Here is a 20,167-nt window from a genome sequence, read left to right as displayed (position 1 = left end):
TCATGAGCTGAGCTGAAGTTGGATGCTTAACTGACTGAGCTACCCAGGCAACCCAGAAACCCATTTTCTATTGGGCTCTCTGTCAGACTCTAACAGTAGTTGTCCCACCCTTTTGCTCTCCCCATGCCTCTTTCTGGCCTGTGCTCTCTCTAGGCTCAGCCAGTGGGAATCTCACTTTATTCTTCACCCGAAAGTATGAACCTCCCTTGCGGTTTTTTTATGTCACTAAAGATTTAATGTTCGACACTTACCAACCTTCTCATAGGCTGCCAGAGATCTCATTTCTAAGTTTATTGTTCTTTTGTCAGTTGTCTTATATCCTGACCTCTCTGCAGTAGTTAATGGTATTGATTTTCTCCTTGTTAAAATCTTTTCTTCTTATGGTACATTGTAGCCTTGGGCTCCTGTGTATTCCCATTGGTCCTTCGTTTGCAATAGTTCTTCCTTTGCCAAGACCTTTTATTTATGTGCTCACTAAATCCATCAGACCGTATTTGCCAGGCACTGTGGAGATATATCAGCCACAGGGAACTCTCAGGAATGTCCCAGCCTAGGGTGTGGGGGCCTGAGCAGAGTGGTGCTTCAGGATACAACAAGGGGTTATTCCTGAAGGAGGAGGCACAAGAACAGAGTGAGCAGTGAGCAACTATCACCTTCAGGAATGGTGGTATCAAGGCAACCTTCTTGGATCAAGTGATAATGAAGGTTGATAAATCACTTGACTTTAGCCAGACACAGAAGGAGAGGGGGAGAGTTTTAGGCAGAGAGAACTACTAGATATATGCACCGAGGTACATGAGACAATAGCATAGATGGGGGAGGGGGTGGCTAGGAGATATGGCTTGCCCAAATTGGTTAACGTAATAGAGCCTTGTCAGTGAGTTACTATTATTGCCATTTTGCAAATGAGGAAAATGATGCTTAAAATGGTTCATTAATTCATCAAAGGTGATTTGGGTAGCTAACATGGGGCCAGACAGTATTGTAACGTGTGTCTGTTCTCTGCTATACTTGAGTGAACGTGGGGGCTCCATGTTTTGCGGTATTTGAGCATGAGCATGTGTACAGCCCTTCAGCATTTCTCTGAAGTCTTGTCTTCTTTTTCTTAATTGAAGTATAGTTGATACACAATGTTGCATTAGTTTCAGGTATACAACATGATGATTCAGCATCTATGTTATGCTGTGCTGGCTCAAAGTGTAGCTACCATCTGTCACCATAGAATACTATTACAATATTATTAACTGTATTCCCTATGCTGTACCTTTCCTCCTCATGAATTCTGCATTCCGTACCTGGAATTCGGTACCTCCCACTCCCCTTCACCTATTTTGCTCATCCCCTCATGGTCCTCTCCTTTGGTAGTCATACCTCTTTGTATTTATGGATCTGTCTCCTTTTTTGGTATGTTTTTATTATTAATACTTTTACCAGTCCACGTACAAGTGAAATGCTATGGTATTTATCTTTCTCTAACTTACTTCACTTAGCATAGTAGCCACTAGGTTCATACGTGTTGTCACAAATGGCAAGATCTCATTTTTTTTTTTTATGGCTGAGTACACACAAACGCCACATCTTTACCCATTCATTGTTCAGTAGACACTTGTGTTGCTTCCATATCTTGGCTATTGTAATAATGCTGCAGTAAACATGGGGGGGGGGTATGTATCTTTCCAGATAAGTGTTTTCATTTTCTTTGGTTAAATACCCAGTAGTGGAATTACTGGATCATACGGTATTTCTATTTTTAAATTTTGAGCAGCCTCCAAAAAATTTTCCCCAGTGGCAGCTTACATTTCACAGTACAAATTCACATTCCTACCTGTAGTGCACGAGGGTTTCTTTTTTCCCACGTCCTCTCTAACACTTGTTATTTCTGTTCGACACTACCCATTCTGACAGGTGTAAGGTGATAACTCATTGTGCTTTTGATTTGCATTTCCCTGATGATGAGTGATGTTGAGCATCTTTTCATGTATCTGTTGGCCATCTGTATGTCTTCTTTGGAAAAATCCTCTGCCCATTTTTTATTTTGTTTTGGTTTTGAATTGTATACATCTTATATCATACTGGATATTAACCCCTTTTGGATATATCATTTGCAAATATCTCCTCCTGTTCAGTAGGTTGGCTTTTCATTTTTCTGATAGTTTAATTTCCTGTGTGAAAGCTTTTTGTTTTGGTGTAGTCCTGGTAATTGACTGTTGGTTTTGCTTCCCTTGACTGAGGAGACTTATCTAGAAACATTTTGCCAAGGCTGATATCCAAGAGATTATTGCCTATGTTTTCTTTTAGGACTTTAATGGTTTCAGGTTTCATGTTTAGGTGTCATTTTAACTTTAATTTTATGTGTGGTATAAGAAAGTGGTCCAGTTTCATTTTTCTGCATGTAGCTGTCCAGTGTTCCCAGCACCATCTATTGATGAGACCCCCCCCTCCCCCCCCCTGCTATATTCTTGCCTCCTTTATCATACATAGATTAATTGACCACAAAAGTGTGGGTTTATTTCTGGGCTCTCTATTCTGTTCCATTGATCTATAATGTCTCTTTTTTGTGTGTGTCAGGACAATAATGTTTTGATTATTATAGCTTTGTAGCTATCTTGAAATTTGGGATTGTGTTACCTCCAACTATGTTTTTCTTTCTCAAGATTGCTTTGGCTATTCAGGGTCTTTTGAGATTCCATACAAATTTTAGCATTATTCTACTTTTGTGAAAAATGCTATTTGCATTTTGCTAGGGATTATATTGAATGTGTAGTTTGCTTTGTGTAATGTGGACATTTAACAATATTGTTCCATTCCTTGAGCATGGTATACCTTTCCATTTGTGTTATCTTTGATTTCTTCCATCAGTGTTTTACAGTTTTCAGTGTACAAGTCTCTGACTTCCTTGGTGGAATTTATTCCTGGGTATTTTTTCTTTTTGATGCAATTGTAAATAGAACTGTCTTCTTAATTTCTCCTTCTTCTACTTCATTATTCGTGTATAGGAATACAATAGATACCTACATGTTAATTTTTTACTCTGCAACTTTACCGAATTCATTTATTCTCATATATATTTGTGTGTGTGTGTGTGTGTGTGTGTGTGTGTGTGTGTGTATTTTGGTGGAATCTTTAGGGTTTTCTATGTATAGCATCATGTCATCTGCCAATAGTGACAGTTTTGCTACTTCTTTACCAAATTGAATGTCTTGTAATTCTTTTTCTTGTCCAGTTGCTCTGGCTAACACGTCCAGTACTATATTGAATAAAAGTGGTGAGAGAGACATCCTTGTCTTGTTCCTGACCTTAGGGGAAGAACTTTAATTTTTTTCTCATTGATTATGATGTTAGTTGTGGGTTTCTGGAGTCTTGTCTTTTTTTTTTTTTTTAAGTTTATTTATTTATTGAGATAGAGAGAGAGAGAGAGAGAGAGAGAGAGAGAGGGAGAATGAGAGGGGAGAGGGACAGAGAGAGACAGAGACAGAATCTGAAGCAGGCTCCAGGCTCTGAGCTGTTAGCACAGAGCCTGACGTGGAGTTTGAACTCACAAACCGTGAGATCATGACTTGAGCTGAAGTGAGAGTCAACTGACTGAGCCACCCAGATACTCCGGGAGTCTTGTCTTTAGGAATCACTCAGCCAGCATTTTTTTGAGGGCCGGTTCTCTAGTGTGTGAGTCTGCAAGTATGCATGTCCTGTGTTTTATCTAGATTTTGAAGGTCTGCAAGGTGTGCATATCTTCAGTTTTTCCAGTTAGACTCCAGGTACCACAGCATCCAGAAACCTCCATTTTCTTGGCCAGTTTTTGAAAGTGTTGACAAATGAATGGGTTGGTGACTTTTGACTCAGTTTTCTATCTTCTGCATTGATGTGCCAGGGGAGGTATAGAATTGGAGCATTCATTACAGTGATTAAAACAAGGACACTAACCAGTAAGTGCTAAGGACTGTGCTGCTGGGGGAGACCCAGGGCTGCTGTGTATGGTTTGGATGCCACAAAAGGACTCCCTGGGTCTCTGGCTTTGCTTGTTCCTGTTTGTCACCTTCAGCTAGTTTTCTCTTGTAGTAGATATGAAGTCTTGATTAGATCTGACTTGATCCTCCTAACTCCTGACACTATGGCCCATTGACTTCACCTTCAGTTAGAGGCTTGGTGAATGAGAAACATGGTTTAGTTTAACTTCTAATTGGGTGAATGCTGAGGTTACATACCTCAAATGAGGAACAGTGCTAATTAGTTTTCACATTAGAAGAGGCTGTATGCGCTTCTTGGGCTGAATTGCAGACACCTGAGAACTTCCAGTACTTGAGCTCAGTTTTAACTGCTAGGCTTTCTTCCTGGGCCTCCCTATTCACAGACTCACACTCATGAGAATCAAAGATCTGTGTTTCTGCTGCAAAGAGACCCAGTCTTCAATTATGTATGATAATTTGACAGTGGGTTAGTATGGACAGTAAACTGATAATGTTCAAACCTAGTTTTTACTGTTAATTCTAACCACTTCTCTTAAAATACTTTTAGCAGAGCTAGTAGCAAAGTGTATGCCTGGCACACCTAAGAGCTCAGAGGTGTGTCTGCATATCTTAGCTGATTACGGGAGGCGGTAGACAGTGAGGTGTAGCACAGGTGCCAAAGGTCTGGGGCCATGAAAATGGCCAACTGTCACTAGCCTCTGTGATGGGACAGTGTCCGGATTGTCAGGATGGATTAGTGAGGAGTTTTCACCTACACTTTTTGGCATAGCCTAAGGATTTTCAACCTTGGCACTATGGACTTTTTTTTCTTTTTTTTTGAATTCCAGCCCTTTGTAGGTAGGCTGTCTTTTGCCTTACAAGGTTTTTAGCTGCATCTCTGGCCTCTATCCACTAGGTGCCAGTAGCACCCCATGATTTATGACAACAACAACAAAAAGTGTGCAGACATTTCTAAATATTCCTAAGTTGAAAATCACTGGAATAGCCTCTAAGTGGTAGGTATATTTGATATCATTTTGATATACAGAGAGAATTTAGTCACTCTCTCTTTGGTGCTGTCTTAACACTAACAGTCTTAACTCTATGTTGAGTAGCTCATCAATGGTAGGTAATTCAAATCCTTAGGTCTCAGAATGTGAAGTGGACTGTCTTGTCTGCACTGGTGGGGCAACAGGCAGACAGTGCAGTATAATGATTAAAAGCATGCCTGTTGGATGTAGTGGACCTTGGTTAGAAATGCGGCTTGATTATTTAATAGCCGTGGGTTACTAAGTACCTCCGTGTTTCTGTCTTTACTTCTCTTAAAATGGGGGGGTAGTGGTTGCTGCCTCATAGGGTTCCTGTTCCTCTAAGAATCAAATAACCTGGTGCTTGGTAGTGTGTGACTCAGAGGGAACAGTGGGGGTTCAGGGAGTGACTCAGCTGACAATGGAATAATCCCATGTCCTTGGGACTTTCAGTCTGCCCAGGACTTCCCCTGGGTCAGGCATCTACACGGTTCCCCCTGCTTTCTCATGTTCACTTTCAGCTGATGCTCTGCACCTGAATGAGAGCTATAGGAGGCACCATAGATTGTTTGCTAAGTGCCCTGAACCTCCTCGGGTATCTGGCTCAAAAGTGCTTGTGTTGGGAGGATGGGGGGAAGGCTATGCTTCCAATGGTCCCCCTATTGTCCTCACAGGAAGTGGCATTTGGCAATAGGGAATGAGGGAAGCCCAAATATTTCACGGTCTTACTCAGCAATCAATCCCCAGAAGCCTGAATCTTTGATGAAAGTGGCATAAAGCTATGAAATTTTGGTCTTGCTAATTTTGGGAAATGATTCCTTTCTAGGTCTGGAATTAGGTTGAGCTACTTGGATTCCTGACTTTTTTCCAGCCTGTTCTGCCGCATTGTTTTTGTTTTTGTTTTGTTTTTTTAACTATGAGGCTCTATTCCCCAGGGCCAGGCAAGGAAATGAATCTTTGACCTCCTTTTGCCTCACTGAGATGATGTTTGCATTTCTCAGTTAGGCATGCAGTACTCAGATGTTCAGATCTTGGGGCTCAGGGCATTAATGCATATCCCTTTGCTATGGGAATGGGGAGCAGGTTTTCATTTCTGGGAAACCCACACTTGTAACTACTTAGTTAAATATCAACCACCTGTATGTTTGTTCAAGAATCAGCCTCACATAGCCCAAGAAGAAGGATATCCAGGACTTTGGGTGGGAGTGCGAATACTGCAGAAGAGTGATACATGCATTTGAAAACCTAACATTTGATCTACTTCCTCCATTTTGGAGGAATCAATGACCTTTGCTTTCAATAAAAGGCATCATGACAATTCCTTGAATTAGGCAATTCTGTAAATGAATTCGTATTTTTATAATACAACATATGATAATGAAGTAACTATATTCATCTCAAAATGGGTAGAACTTAAATGTGAAAGATGGAGTTTTATGCAACTTAAAGATGGTGCTCAGAGTACAGGTGAAGTAAAAGACCTTTCCTTTTGTGAACCCTAGGTCCATAGGTTGGGATCCATTGTTGAATGTATATTTCGTTTTAGACCATTACATTTGTGATTATTTCACTTTTCTAATAGAATTCAATATGAGTCCATCAAGTACATTATAAGAAAGTCATGTCATGTCTTGCCATGCTGCATGGGAGCTCTTAGATGGCATTTCATTATTGCCTTAGCTGTAATGTCCATATGTGAGAAGTCTAATCATAACCAGCTCACAAGTGTTCCATTGCAGTTTTATGTTAATGACTTGCTTGGACCAGGACTGGTTTGGTTTTACTCTATGCTTTTTTTTTTTTTTTTTTTTAAATGCAGCCTACTCTAGACTTCTTTTTAATCTTCATACATTATTGTTTTTCTCTTATATTGTTAGTATCTCTCTCTGTTTAGTGGTGATTTTCTTGTGAGGTATAAACCTGCATAAGTCCTTAATAAAACAGACTAAAAATTGGTAGGTCTAGAAGTCATGATAGCCCCATAGCTATAAACTTGCTCAAGCCTTTTCCATCCTTCAATAACAAAGGTAAAAACCCTCTATAGGCAAAGAAATACTGATTCTCAGTATTAGTGAGCTCATCTTGTTCCTAAGTATCACTGCCCACTGAAAGGACCCCGGGCTTCTTGGAGAAATGGTTGACTTTAATAAGGCACAGGGAAAGTACAAGTGAGTTGAGATGAACCAGTTGGGCAAAAAGCAAGGAAGCACTCAGCCCGATAGGGACATGTCAAAACAGGACACGGAAACTGCTATTGGAGATACTTCTAAATTTGACAATTTGGATATCAACAGGAATGACAAGAGATCAAAGTGCTTGGAAAAACAAACCAAATTCAGTTGACAGTGATATTAAGAAAAGCAAAGCAAGGGGCGCCTGGCTGGCTCAATAGGTTAAGCATCTGACTCTTGAACTCATGGCTGTGAGTTCAAACCCTGAGTTGGGCTCTGTGCTGGGCGTGCAGCCTACTTAAAAAAAAAAAAAAAAAAAAAAAAAAAGTGTGTGTGTTTGATGTGCCTCTGTGACTCAGTCAGGAGAGCAACTGATTCCTGATTTTGGCTCAGGTCATGATCTCATGGTTCGTGGGATTGAGCCTCTGCAGAGCCTGCTTGGGATTCTTCCCCTGCTCACACACACTCTCTCTCAAAATAACTTTAAAAAAAAAAAAAAAGGAGTGATATTAAGAATAAGGATGACAGGGGCGCCTGGGAGGCGCAGTCGGTTAAGCGTCCGACTTCAGCCAGGTCACGATCTCGCGGTCCGTGAGTTCGAGCCCCGCGTCAGGCTCTGGGCTGATGGCTCAGAGCCTGGAGCCTGTTTCCTATTCTGTGTCTCCCTCTCTCTCTGCCCCTCCCCCGTTCATGCTCTGTCTCTCTCTGTCCCAAAAATAAATAAAAAATGTTGAAAAAAAAATTAAAAAAAAAAAAAGAATAAGGATGACAAATGGAGGATGAAGACAGGGGGAGGCTCTTCTTTACATAATTTTAGCTAGAAAATGTAGAATGAATGATAGAAAGTCACCATTTTTCAGCCTCAGTGTAATAACTGATGAGGACGCAGTCTTCAGTAGTTACAAAAAGCCAGTCGATAAAAGGCTGTGGGAGAACAGGATATTCTAGTCTAAAAGTATCACTCTCAGATCATTTAGAATACTAAAGGAAAAAATTGATCCTTTTCAGCAGGGATATCTAGCTGTCACTGAATGATCAGACTTATCCCAAGTGGGATAAGTTGACATTATGATTTATTTAGATGTATACAACGTGCCCTGTCAAAAAGCTGATCATGGATGAACAATCGGAATGTGGATCATTCTGTAAAACAACTTGCCTAGATTCTAAAAAAATGAATGTCATGAAAGGTGAACAAACATGATTGGGTGGGAGGGAGCAGTTCTAGATCAAAGGAGGCCAAAGAGATAATGTGTAATGTGTAATGTGTAATGTGTGGTTGTGATTGGAGATTGAGGGAGTAGAGGATAGAGCTATAGTAATTGTTTTGGGACAGTTGTGTAAATCTGAATATAGGCCCTGCGTTAGTATTTTTGAGTTAATCTTTCTAGGTGTGATGATGGTATGGTTAAGCAGGAGAATATTCTTACTCTTCTGAGTTGCATATCGAAGTATTTAGGATGGGAGGATCATAATGCCTGCAGCACATTTTGGAAGAGGTTCAGTAGAAGGAAAAGAAAGTATATGTGTGCGTGTATATACGCTTGTGTATTATACTTTTAGGATGATATATATTACAGTATATGTGCATACACACGTGTATGCATATGCACATGTGCATCTGATATATGTGTGTGTATTAGTTTTGAGGGAAGAATCCTGAGCTCAGTGCCTGACACACAGCAGGTACTCAACAGTCTCTTAGACACATCTGTTACCCTGCTGCCTGTTTTCCTCTGTTAACCTTTGGAAGCTTCTCTACCTATCCTTAAATTGGGTTTTCTTATTCTATTCTTTGCCATCTTCTTTCCTCTTTCTACCTAGTTTTCTAAGCCAAAATAATCTTTGTTTAGAACACTGTTGAAAACCATCATCAGTAAAGCGAACTGCCTATAAAATATTCCTTGGGCGCTTATTATCATGCAGTGTTGTTGGTATTGTGGGTGCATCCTGCCCCCCTTGGAGCTCAGTGTCTGCTCCTGGACCCCGAGCAGCCTCATCTACTTCCCCTCTGCACAGTGGACCCCCACTTTCTGCACTTCTGGCTCACTCACGGCCCTGGGTGTTGAGGAGGCAGGTTGCTTCACCTCCATCGGGAAGAGCTTTTCCCTCAACCGAGTCCGTTGTGCCTTGTGTTAGCTGCCACTGTGCCTCGTCATCCCTTTCCCTCTCCTCGCGTTTTGTAGCGACAACTGCCATTCATTGGGAACTTTACCTTGTACCGGACACAGGCGATGCTAATTGCTTTTTGAAGTATTTTCTCTTTTTCAGGGAATGTTTCCTACTTTGAGAAGAATTTATGTAACCTAAGGTAAAGTACAGTAAAAAGAACACAGTGCTGACTGGACAGCCAGAGCCACCTGCGTCTACCTTTGTGCTCCTCCCTGGCTGTCTGCCTCCCTCTGCCCAGAGGGAACCCTGTCTTGAGTTCTGTGTTTTTCATTTCTGCCCTTTAAACAGATGACTGTAATCCATACAAGCATATATATTGCATTCTAAAATTGTTCATGCTATATACCGTCTTCTAGGACTTTTTAAAAATCCCCAGCTCAGCATTATGTGTCTCAAGTTTATCACTTTAGAAAAGGAATTGGAAGTACTTGAAAAGATGAGCATTCACTTACCCTCTAGCCAAGCATCTTAATTCCTAGGTATATGCCCTAAAAACCTTTTATAGAAGCATATTGAGAAACATGTACAAGTGTTTCTTGAAACATAGAAAGTGATAGAGCAAAAATGTGGGCATTGGCTCAAATGATTATTGGTAGGAGAATGGGTAAAAGAAAAACATGGTGTAATTTTATGCAGCGCTGAACGAACGAACTACAGCTATATACTTTTGAGTAAATCCTCGTGTTGTTCTGATAAAAGTAATCCCACTTTATAGTTGAAGAAACGGATGTCTAGAGAATCTGAATAAATTGTCCGGGATGTTACAATTAGCATGTTGCAGAACTGAGATTTGAATCCAGGTCAGTGTCCTTCCAAGGCCTTATCTGCTAGGGTTGTATTGTTTCCTGTCGAAAAGACTTGTTTTTGTTGGTTTGTCTGTTCTGCATGGAGAGAGAGCTTTGTTTTTTGACCTGACTTGGCAAATGTTTCATAGTGCGAATTGTATAAATTTCTGATGAATGACCTAAAACGTTCTTACACTGCACAGGAAGAAAGCAGGTGAAGGGAGCTTAGTGGCTTGAGCAAATTCCTGAGGTAGAAACCAGAGCACTCACACGGGCAGCTCAGCTCCTCCGAGCCGTCACTGCCTGCAGCATTTAACCTTCTGGTCTTACCTTGGTTTCAGGCCTCCCTTCTAGGACGTGGCTGGGAGAGGCCTGGCAGATAGATACTACCTCAGGATAACTAATACAGCTGATCCTGCTCCCACTTTTCTCAGCCAGGTTCCGCTGTTACTCTCCTGGTGGAGAGCAGAGGCCTCTCCTCAGTTGTGTGACTCTTACCTAGAACATAAGTCCAGCCTACAGTAGCAAAAGTGCCAGCAAGCTTTCTTCTGGTTTTTGGATGTCACTGACATGAGTAGCTTGTGGAAAAAGTGCAGGTGTATTTGTGTGTATGGGGCGGGGGACGTGGGGAAGGCAAAACAGTAGATATTTGGTGCCTTAGGCAAATCAATGTTTATTATAAACGTAGATTATTGTGCTACTTAGATATTTTGGCCCAGTCGAACAAAAAAGATAAAAGTAGAAGCTTTACTACTTAGCTATCCTCTTGAGCTTTTCCTTGCCCGTGCCTTTCCTTTTCAGTGCCGGAAAAAGCTCTGAGCTAGGTACATACGTGTTTTCTCTCTGTCCCAGTAAATCCCAAATGGCTTCTGGTCCTTTTAAACTGGTGGGGGCTACTGGCAAGGGTCTGCAAACATCACTGACTGAGTTTTGTCAAGCACTACGTAGGACCAGCAGGAATACCAGGGTGAATTTGCTTTCCTGCTGTCCCCACAGTGATGTTGAAGCCCAGTTTTGTAAAGATACAAAACTCACTGAGGCAGAAGTACTTGTAGCCCTGTCTGTGGCTGTCCTTCTCTAGCATCTTAGTGTGGCTGCCCCCTGTCGGTCCGCGTTAAAACATCACCTTCTAGGGGGGCCCTTCTCTGTTAATGACATCTGACACAGCCAAGCTCCTACCTAGCACCTGCCAGCCTCCCACCATGTTTTATTTTCTTCATACGTGTCTTTATTGTTTAAAATAATATTTGCAGCGCCTGGGTGGCTCAGTCGGTTGAGCATCCGACTTCAGCTCAGGTTATGGTCTCACGGTTCGTGAGCTCAAGCCCCGTGTCGGGCTCTGTGCTGACAGCTCAGGGCCTGGAACCTGCTTCGGATTCTGTGTCTCCTTCTCTCTCTGCTCCTCCCCTGCGCGCTCTCTCTCTCTCGTGCGCTCTCTCTCTCTCTCTCTCTCTCTCAAAAATAAAGATAAAAAAAAAATAATATTTAATTTTCAACTTACTGTCTCCATCACCCCCTTAAAGGTAACCTTCATGAGAACAGAACTTAATTTTCTTATTCACTGCTAAATTATTTACCTGGCAGACATTAAAAGTTCAATAGATATTTAGTGAATTTGTGAATTTTGGTTAAATTGAGTTGATTTACTTAACTGTCAAATTATGAGTCTGTTTAGAACCTCTAGAATTTTAAAGTTTCTATCTGCAAGAGGTTAAAATGTACAGATAGCTTTTTAAATCTTTGGGGAATAAAATTGGATCTACATAATCTTTAATTTATGAAATATTCTTATGCAAAGTTGATGCAAGTTTGACTTGATAAATTTTAATTTTGTTACTTTTAATCATATTAATAATTTTCCTTAAACTCCATAAGTTAAACAAAAGGTGAGAGGGTAAAAAGCTATGTGTACCTGAATGCTCTGTCCTCTTTCCCATATGCCACCTCTGGCCATTATGTACCCTGAATCCTATTTTTGTCATTCTCCTGCTTTCTTGTTTTATAGTGTTCTGCAATGTCTGTGTTCCTAAAAATAAGTGTGAATCTGTGGTATGTATGTGTATGAAATTGTGATTTTGTTTTTTTTAAAAGCCTTATATTATCTTTTAGCAATTTAACCTTATCATATCACATATCATCCATGGTATTGAGTATTGCTGTAAATTATTTGTCTTGGTGACTATGACTAATTTCCTGTGTTTAGGATGTTTCTAGGCTTTTGCTCTTGTAAAGTTGGCTGAGACGTATATCCATAGTTTATCTTGATGAACATAGGAAAGATTTTCTTGTAGGTATAAATCTAGAAGTGAAATTGCAAATTCATATGGTATAGGAATGTCAAAATAATGGAAACTGTGCCAACTATGGTCCAAAGTGGTTGCACCAGTTTATACCCCTATTTAGAATGTGTAATGATCCTGTCGATACATATCCTCTTCAACATTTCATATTCTCAGTCTTTTAAAGTTTTGTTTATGATGTGATACTATATTGTGGCCTTGATTTGCATTTCCATGATAACTGATGATATGGGCATCTCTTCATATAATGATTATTTCCATGAAATGTCTAGTCATTATCTTCTCATTTTTATGTTGGGTTGTTTATGCTATTATTGATTTGTAGAAATTCTTCAAATAGTGTTGATAATCTGCTTTGTTAGGTGTATATATGGTGAAATACATTTCCTAGATTATAACTTGTCTTTTCACTTTGAAGGTGTATTTTGATAAACAAAAGTTACAGATTTTAATATAGTCAAATTATTTTTGTTTTGAGTTAGTGTTTTTAGTATCCAAAGAAAATTTTTCTATCTCAAAGTCTAAAATAATAGTTCTCACAGTATGGCCTGTTAGACTGTGGGGTTCCTTGACACCCTTTCACGGGGGCCATGAAGTCAACCCATCTTGAAAAGAATACTAACGTGTTACTTGCCTTTTTTACTCATTGTGCTGACATTTGTATGAATGGTGCAAAAGCCAGGGTATGTAAAATACTTGAGTACCAATCAGGGCCATGCACATATCTGTTCTGTAGTCACTGCATACCTTACTGCTATGAATTCTTAGTAACCAGGAGAAGAAAAGGCCAAGTGCACTTTACAGCGTTCTTGATGAAGGAATATATATTGTTAATTTGGTTATATCTTACCCTTTAAATATGTGTCTTTTAAACATTGTACATGACAGAATAGGAGTTGTTCATGAAGCTTCTGCCTTATTTGTTGGTTGTCTAGAGGAACAACACTTGAGTGATTAAGCCATGTGAGCCATGAACTGAATTAGATGCTTTTTGCTGGAACACCATTTTTTACTTGAAAGAATGACACACAGACTATAGTAATTCAGACTGACTTGGGTATTTGGCGACATTTTCTCAAAAATGGATGAGTTGAACCTTCATCAACGGAAGAAAATAGCACTGCCCAGTACTTACGGATCAGTGTCAATATTAAGACCATTTTTTTGATTTTTATATAATAAAGAGTATACATCTGAATGACAGTACATCTCCAAATGACTTGATTATGTGATGTTATAAAATCTAGCACAGGTCAAAGATTCATTTAAAGACTAAGAGGGGTGCGTGGGTGGCTCAGTCAGTTGAGACTTAGACTCACATCATGATCTCCCAGTTCGTGAGTTCGAGCCCCGCCTTGGGCTCTGTGCTGACAGCTCAGAGCCTGGAGCCTGCTTCGGATTCTGTGTCTCCCTCTCTCTCTCTCTGCCCCTCCCCCGCTTACACTCTGTCTTTCTCTATAATAAATAAAGATAAAAAGAAATTCAAAGACTAAGTTAGACTAAAGGATTTTAATGCAAAAAGAATATTCATTGATAAGGATTTAGGTTCTACATTGCAGACAACCTTTAAGAAACAACCACTTTTTGAGATTTGTTGTGGTACCAAAGAAAAAAAATCCAGAAGGCTATTAAAATACTTCTTTCTTTTCCTATTACATATCTGTGTGAGATGAGATTTTCTTTAATATACTTTAATTAAAACTACATTTTGAAACTGATCAAATGAAGCAGTGGATATGAGAATCTGTCCTAGTTCAGATATTAAAGAGGCAAGCAAAAAGGTAGAATAATACCACCTTTCCAATTAAAGCTTTTTTAAATAAATTATTGTTTTATAAAAAAATGTGTTATTCCTGTTAACAGTTGACACCTTTTAAAATGAATTACAAATAAAAATTCAACAATTTTAATATCTATTATAGTAAATATAATAAACTTATAGTAAATATAAGTTAGCTAGAACTTATACAGATGAAAGCTCTTTGGGCTTCTGAATATTGTAAAGAGGATCTTGAGACCAGAAGTTGAGAATTCCTGGCTAAGATATATTTTACTGTATTTTCTAATAAGAATTTTTGGGGGTTAGTTTGCTTATTTTGATGTTAGGCCTTAATTTATCATGTACTGGATGGTCTGTAAATACCAAAAAAAAAGGATACCACACTTTTATAAAGATAATTAAATTTTAAAAATAGGTAAAACTTCACAGTCTATCATTGTAACTCCTACAGATTGAATATCTTTAATTTTACTTTTTTTCTTGAGTTTTTGATAAGGTTGTCTATTTATTTGGTTATTCATGCATCCATGAAGTATGTGAATTAAGCAAATAATAACCTTCGTGTCATTTTCTCACCTCTGTCTGTCTAGGACTACCACTGTGTGGCTCAGGGCTCTGAGTCCCTTGATCTCCAGGTCTCTAGCTATCAGGCCCACAGGTCTGGCCGGGAAGGACAGGTTTGCTCGTTCAGTGGACATACGTTAATAGATACTTGCTACTTGTGTGTTGGTACATTACCCGGTTTTCTGTTGAAGTGATAGGAGGTGAATTGGGAGAAGTATTCATGTTCCCTTATTTGCGATTTCTTATTTGGCCCTGTGAGTATCAGATACTAACTGAAGAAATTTCCTGTGAGGTTTTATTTAATCTTCCCAGTACTATCTCTAACATAATAGGTTATTAGCAAGGATGGGGGAGAGATTCTTTTTTTTTTTTTTGAATAGCTGCTCTGTGCCAGATATGAACATGTCTCAATTACTGTCTTAGCAGCTCTGTGGGGCGATGGCTTTATTGTGATGTTATATTGGTTATGGAACAGAGGAGGATCATAGAGGCAAAAGAGCTGAGAAGCAGGCATAGCTCAAGGTCACGGTAGATTCAAATTCAGCTGGCCTGCTGCATTCAGAGGCCCTGCTTTTTCTACCATATAAGATTGCATCTATAAAAATCTGAGTCCCCATAATATTGACTATATTTTATGCAGTGTGATTGTTGCCACTGTTGTGTAAACAGCTAGTAAAGAGCCTCAGCAGTCCTGTGCTCTTTCACATCTCCAACTTATGTTTATGTGTAAATTATAATTTTTATTGGGCACATTCATCTTGTTAGATCAGAGGTAAGATATGGGATAGGTGAGAGGGTACTGGATTTGAAGCCAGATGGCCTTTTCCTTTAAGACCCATCGTAGGCCTTCATTAGCTGTGTTGTGTTGTTTGAGTCAATGAACCTCCCTGGACCCTAGCTTCTTAACTGAATAGAGCCAGCAATTTAAGGTATTTCCCAGTGTAATTTGGCTGCTGGAGACATCCAGTGTTTTTTAAATTTCATCCAGTCTTGATAATATCTATACAAAGCTTTAAAAGCAGAGGGCTGTATCTATGGGGGTTCATTGGAATTGTTATTTACAAGTCTTGGATTTCACTGTCATATAAAAGTTATGTAAAATACCATTAAAGGTTTTTTTGCATCACCCTTGACTTCTGGGACTGCCTTTTGAGACTATGTCTCTCTTCCTTTTTTTATTAGATTGAGTCATATAAAATTGTTAATAATTGGCTTTTTTTTTTTGCCTACAAAAATGGAAGTTTCATATGGTTAGTGTAATACATTTAATAGGTATTAGTAAGATTGCATATGAATGGCTAACAAAAAAAAATCTATGTAATTTATAGGGCATATGGCCAAATGTAAATAAGTCTAGATCTTGGTTATGTTTTTAAAACCAACTTTTACTCTGGATTTTCTTTCTCAGATGATCTTGATTACACGTGGTAATCCCTATCAGTAGTGAACTGTTTTGTGTTGAAGCACCAAAGGTGAAGAAATGTTTTCCCCTATAATGGGTGGGGCTGATGTGGAAAGCTGTCTAGAACAGAAGGAGAACTAGAGATAGAGAGAGATTCCGCCCCCCCCTCCCCCCACCATGGATGCTATCTTTAAGAGGGAAAACTGGCAAGAAAGTTGGTAGGTGTAAAAAATGAATTAGAAGAAGACTTAAGAGGTTGCGTTTTATTCATTTAGAGAGTCATTTATTAAGAAGAGTTAGAGCTTTTTAAAATCACTAAATTTTGTGACTTTTAAAATATTTTTGATGGCAGAGTAGGGAGACACTTGTGGTTTGTAAATTATCCTATCACTGCCTTCTTTCAGTTATAGTATGCTTAGAATTTCTCCAATAAATGGAGCTCTTATAAAGCTTTTTTGGCTGGGAAGTATAAGGAGTGGGTTCTCAGCACAAGTTTTAACTTATTCTAAGCATTAGTTTTAAAATTATCTGTCAGTCTAGATTTTATGAAATTTATTACACAGTTTCTAGAAAAAACAAGCAAAAATAAGCTGCACAAATTACGTTCTTTGTCCTTGCCGTCCACAAATTAAAACCAAAAAACTTCTGAATACTTGATATTTAAATGTTAGGGAAATCTCAGACGAAACCAGACGTTAAGAGTCAAGATATGAAAAGCAAAACCTAAAATATTAAAAAAAACTAAAATAGCAACTATGAGGCTTATTTATTCCTGTGTCTTCCCTGTGAAAATTAGTTGTGAGTCACCATTAAATCCACACGAGCAGCTCAGGTGTTTAGGTTTCAGAGAAGACTTCACATCCTTACTTGCATGAAGTATTTTACCTTTGGTTTCATTTTTTGTGAGTTTGTGGCAGTTTGCTCTCTTAAACCAAAGCTGCTTTGCCTTTTTTTCTCTTCAGCATTTCATTTCTTTATCGGACTCCCTTAGCTTGGAAGATTACATCATAGCCGAGCTATATCCTTGCTCCTTAACATATCCCGAACGGATTTTAACCCACTGTCCACACACACACACACACACACACACACACACACACACACACACACTGTCTTATGTTTTACAAGCCATAAGTTTACAAATTAAAAAACAAAACAAAACAGGGATTTCTTAAAGTCTAATGCGTGAGCCCATGGAAGAAAATCCTGCTCCATGCAATTAAAAGGCACATTTACAGGGAAAAGTTAATTGGACTTAGTTTAGTTTTTGAACCTGGAAAAGTCAGATCTCACTGATAAATCTGTTACTTATCATTTAATCCATGAGAAAAAAACAATTTAGGACATCATGAGCACAAACAGCCATTTCACATTGGAATCACAAATATTCTTTAAATATACTCTGCACTGAATGGACTGTTTTTACTTACCAATTTTTCCAGCCTCCTGTCGTCTCCGTAGGCAAGGCTGGATCAACAATGGAGTGTAACATCTGATGTTGAGGGAAATAGATTTAGCTTTCTGCTTGGGCTGCTCGTGTTGACCAGTGAGGAAATGCTATATTAGCTCTCAGACCAAAACATTTAAAGTACTCTATGAAATGCTGACATCTTGCCAAAGGCCTGAATGTCAAGTACTACAGATGCCCAGTCCTCTTTGGAACCCAGCTCTACTATGTGCTTGTGTAAGTGTAAGCACTTTATGCTTAGGGTTGCAAATTAGCAAGGCGTGGTATGAAACTGGGTACAGAGAGAAAGGGGAGAGCAACAGAGCAAGCGAGAGCTCCAGTCAGCAGGAGGCTAGATCTTTCCCATGCCTAGCTGTGACCTCTTCCTGGGAAGCTGTTGTAAGAATAGCTTCTGTGTTTATTGGGAAGGATTTTCAAATTGTACTTCACGTGGCTTCAACTAAACTCCATGAAACGTGTTGGAAAATCAAAAAATATTTGAGAGTAAAATAGACCAGAACACTTGCCACTTTCAGTTAGCAGAGGGGAGAGGGGGAGGGCTTTGCAAGTAGGCAGATCACCTAGGAGTCTTGATCAGCCAAGGCCAAGATAGCTGTCAAGTGAGGAGAGAGATTGAAAGGTGATGCCGTCTCCTTTGGATCTGTGTGATTGACCATTCTACCTGGACCCAGTTCTAGGGGGTCGATTGGCGGGGCCTGGTCTACTCTGTTATCCTCACACATTCCCAACCTTGAATTGAGGCTGTTGTGACTTTAATCTTTCTTTACGTTACCCCTTCCTCTTAAATCTGGTTTCCAAGCACCCTGTTTGACCCCAATTTCTGGATTCCTTCGTCATTTAACAAATTGTTGCTGGGATTTGTTATTCTTACATAGCACTCTCTATTAATGCAGTCATCTCAGGAGGAAGGGGGCCAGAGTCTCCTCTATTCTATCCACTTTGAACATTTACTCATTTTACCGATTTCTTTCTCTTTTTCTTAGGGCAGCAGGTTCATTATCAATCATGCTTATTTTAATTATCACACAAAAATAAAACAACCTCCCTCAAAGTTCTCTCTGATTTAAGCCCTTTTTTTAGGTACTACTGTCTATTAGTCAATGAAGCTATAAACCATTAAATTATAGCTTGATCTCATCTGCTCATACCCAATCACCAAAGCCTGATGATTTTCTTAACACCTAAATATTTCTTGTTTATGATTCCTATTAAGCTTGTATTCCCTACCCCAGTCTACTTACTCCCCAGTGCCTGCCCTCTAGTCACCCATGAGAGGGATCTCTCTAAAATACAAGTATAGCCACGTCCCTTGGCTCCTTGTCACTTACAAGGTAAGTTCATCCTTTTGAATCTGGCAGATTTAGTGCTCTTTGATTGGACATTTTGCATCTTCTTCCACTACTTACCTTGAGCTTTATATTACTGTCTGCTTGTTCCAACTCCCTACAATACCTATGGTCTTTGTCTTCTTGCTTGGGCTTATGCTTTGCCCTCTCCCTGGAATACCTCTCTTCTCTTTTTTCCTGGGGCATCCTAAGTTTAAACCATGTTTTAAAAATTTCAGCTCAGGGCACCTGGGTGGCTCAGTCGGATAAGTGTCCGACTTTTGCTCAGGTCATGATCTCATGGTTCATGGGTTCAAGCACCGTGTAAGGCTCTGTGCTGACAGCTCAGAGCCTGGAGCCTGCTTTGGGTTCTGTGTCTCCCTCTCGCTCTGCCCCTCCCCTGCTCACGTTTGCTCTCGCTTGCTCTCTGTCTCTCAAAAATAAATAAACATTAAAAATAATTATAGAAGTTTCAGTTCTTCACATGCTACTCAGTTTTTGCTTTATCCTTACATCCTCCGTTCTGTTTATATCTGATTTTTACATGGAGTCATCTTAAAAAATTAAATGTTTAGCTTTATCGAAAAATATTTTTGAAGTCCTAGATTTCATGTGTTTGTTTTTTATATCATGCTAAAACAATTACATAACGTAACAAATTTAGTAAATTTGTCTGGGTTCAGTGTATTCTGGACAATTTCTGATGTGTGGAAACACTCCTTTCAGATGCCGTTTGGCCCATACTCTAACTTTGGGAAGCTGTTCCTGATCCCACACACTTGGTAAAGTTACCCTCCTCTCTGTTAGCCAAAAAGACTATTGGTCCTTCCATCAACAATTGTTACATCCATTTGTTCATCTAATCAGTCAACTAATACTTATCAGTCATCAGCCTCTTCTGGAGGCCTGGTGGTGTAAGGACCCTGAATACTTAACCTGTGTTTTTTAATTGTTCTCCTTTTATTCCTCCCAGCTAGATCCTTAGCTGAGGAAGGCAGGGCCAATATTGTGTCAATTTTGTATCTTCAGCACCTACCATTTTTACTCACAGAATTAAAAGTGAAGATGTGTTGACCTCTTAATTTCATCCAAGATTTATTTGTAGTACTTGTGTGTTTCCTAAATGAGACTTTTAAATATTGATAAAGGACAGTTAAAGTTAATGGGCTCACTTTTGTTTCTGACAGCTTATGATTTATATTAAAAATGAATGGATTTTATGAATATT

The 20,167-nt window shown here is 39.3% G+C and overlaps 2 protein-coding genes across 27 annotated transcripts in view; one reads left to right on the top strand and one right to left on the bottom strand.

Annotated features, from left to right (window-relative positions):
- MED12L (mediator complex subunit 12L) overlaps nt 1-20,167 on the top strand; it is a 333,748-nt gene that overhangs the window by 135,843 nt on the left and 177,738 nt on the right. The window lies entirely within an intron of this gene.
- The window catches only part of P2RY14 (purinergic receptor P2Y14), a 56,355-nt gene that overhangs the window by 8,914 nt on the left and 27,274 nt on the right, over nt 1-20,167 (bottom strand). The window contains exon 3 of one of the 6 annotated variants that reach the window (XM_042903249.1): nt 17,577-17,638. The exons of 4 other annotated variants lie outside the window; for them this stretch is intronic. The gene's annotated coding sequence lies outside the window, so the exon portion shown is untranslated. Of the gene's footprint in view, nt 1-251; nt 479-17,576; nt 17,639-20,167 lie in introns of those variants that run through there. One more of the 6 variants, XM_042903252.1, reaches the window with a different exon arrangement.

Source organism: Panthera leo, chromosome C2 (genome assembly GCF_018350215.1).
Source record: "Panthera leo isolate Ple1 chromosome C2, P.leo_Ple1_pat1.1, whole genome shotgun sequence".
NCBI classification, from domain to species: Eukaryota; Metazoa; Chordata; class Mammalia; order Carnivora; family Felidae; genus Panthera; species Panthera leo.
Note: the sequence above shows the minus strand (reverse complement) of the source record. Positions and strands in the feature narration are given on the sequence as shown.